Genomic DNA, 1,946 nt, shown 5'->3' with positions numbered 1-1,946 from the left:
CTTAATTACCGCTTGTCACACTGGCTACCTGCCACTCCAGACATCAGGCGTTTGCCACGGAAAGCTGGGACACCTGCCTCCCTCCATTGCCAGCTACCTCTTTTGAGAAAGCTACCCTGAAGCACAGGTTGGCAAAAGAAGGGTACAGAAAGGCTCTGAGTACCTTTCCTACTCATAACAATGACCTAATCCCTCAGGTAGTTCGACTCATTTCCTCCATTTCCTCCTTCCAGCTTTCTTCCTTTGCTTTCCGCTTTACCCTTCCCCAGCTGCCTCCCAGCTCAGCTGGTTTGCTTTCTTGACTCCCACCACCCAACGTTCCACCTTCACTCCTCGTTTTAGCCTCACTGTCCTCAATCTTTTTATACTTAATTCCAGCACCACTCTCCAGCTCTCTCCTCTCTCCCTCTGCAGCTGTCTAGACTAGCATTTTTCCTCACATCTCTGCAGTATGCAAATAAATGTGTTTCTAAAATTACTACTCTACTACCTCGTCATTCTGTAATGTCTTAACTCCAGCTGCTGAAAGCAATGATGGTCAGGTATAGAAAGACATAGTGTGGATTCAGAAACTAGGAGGTTTCTTTTAATGTACTTTAAAATTTCCATTTTGTTTATCTGAGGGTCACAGAGCAGAGCGGGAAGGGTTCATATGACACTTGGGATGAGACAGCACTCATTAGACAGCTCTCACTCTAGGTTAGCACCAAAGGCCTTACTATAAATCCCCAGCAGACACCATTTACTGACATGCCACAGTAAATGTCAGTTTAACATTGATCAAACATAAAAGAATCATCAAACACTTATAAGACATCTTAATTTTAGAAGAGACCATTTCCATGTAAGAAGGTAAAACAGCCTCATCTAGGTCTCAGGTCAGATTTTCTTGAACAAGGAAGGCTGAAATAGCTGCAGAAGCTGGTATGTGGGCTGTTGTCCATTTGTGCCCCACAGGAGGGCACTTCCCAGCATGACTGCTCTTTTTATACCTCTCCATTAAGACTGAGTATTCACCTCTACTGCAGCCAGTAAAAGAAAAATTCTCATCCATTTATTTTCACTTTGAGGCATGCCTGAGCATACTGAGCATGAAGTTTTAAAGGTTCAAATGAGGGCAAGCATGGCTGACAACACTCCTTTCTTAAAACTGTTTAAGAAGGAAATTCTCAAAGATCTACAAAACTACCAAGAAACACCTCCCCCACAAACTCCGTAACTTCATCATCTCTGCTACATACACAAGTTTTTGCCTGTAATCAGCGTGTTTGGAGACAGAACAGTACACAATCCTGAAACCAGGGAATTACACATAACTGATACTGAACAGCACTAGCTAAATATTAAAACAAAGTCTTCCACCTATCACACAGGAGAAGTTTCAGTGTCCTCACTGCCCTGCAAGTTCTCCCCTGGCCTTATTACTCTACCTAAGGGGCAGTTAAGAGTTACAAAAGCAGTTCATTTTCTATAATTCAGTCAAGCACATCATTTGTGGGGTGATCATGTAACATGGAGGTCAAACTTCATTTCACATTAAGGCAAAAAATTACCAGTCTTTTCTGTTTCAAGCCCAGGACAGTAACTGAACTCATGATTTCTTTGTGAAAATCTCTACCACTTCATCAAAATGATGTGAAGCCTCCAATTCTGAAATAGACCCTAAAAGCTTTTAAAAATTAAGCAAGACTAGCCTATCATAATGTTGGCAAAGACCCACCAGAAAAAAAGATGATTGCTGCATGAAAGTTGACAAATTCTGGTAGAAGAAAAGCTTAACCCTTCTGTGTACAACCAGACGAGATTACAACAGCCGTTACACTGATTTCATTATCTGAAAAGCTGGATTTTTGCAAAAGCAGAAAGGATAAAAAATAGGATAAAAGAAAGGATAAATTCTAGGCAACTGTTTCTGTCCAGATATAGCAACAGAGGATATCATAGTG

At 41.4% G+C, this 1,946-nt stretch overlaps 1 protein-coding gene across 3 annotated transcripts in view; it reads right to left on the bottom strand.

Annotated features, from left to right (window-relative positions):
- Positions 1-1,946, bottom strand: part of MAST4 (microtubule associated serine/threonine kinase family member 4) — a 130,251-nt gene that overhangs the window by 107,488 nt on the left and 20,817 nt on the right. The window lies entirely within an intron of this gene.

The sequence above is a fragment of the Corvus brachyrhynchos genome, unplaced genomic scaffold, assembly GCF_000691975.1.
Source record: "Corvus brachyrhynchos isolate BGI_N302 unplaced genomic scaffold, ASM69197v1 scaffold131, whole genome shotgun sequence".
Classification (NCBI taxonomy): domain Eukaryota; kingdom Metazoa; phylum Chordata; class Aves; order Passeriformes; family Corvidae; genus Corvus; species Corvus brachyrhynchos.
Note: the sequence above shows the minus strand (reverse complement) of the source record. Positions and strands in the feature narration are given on the sequence as shown.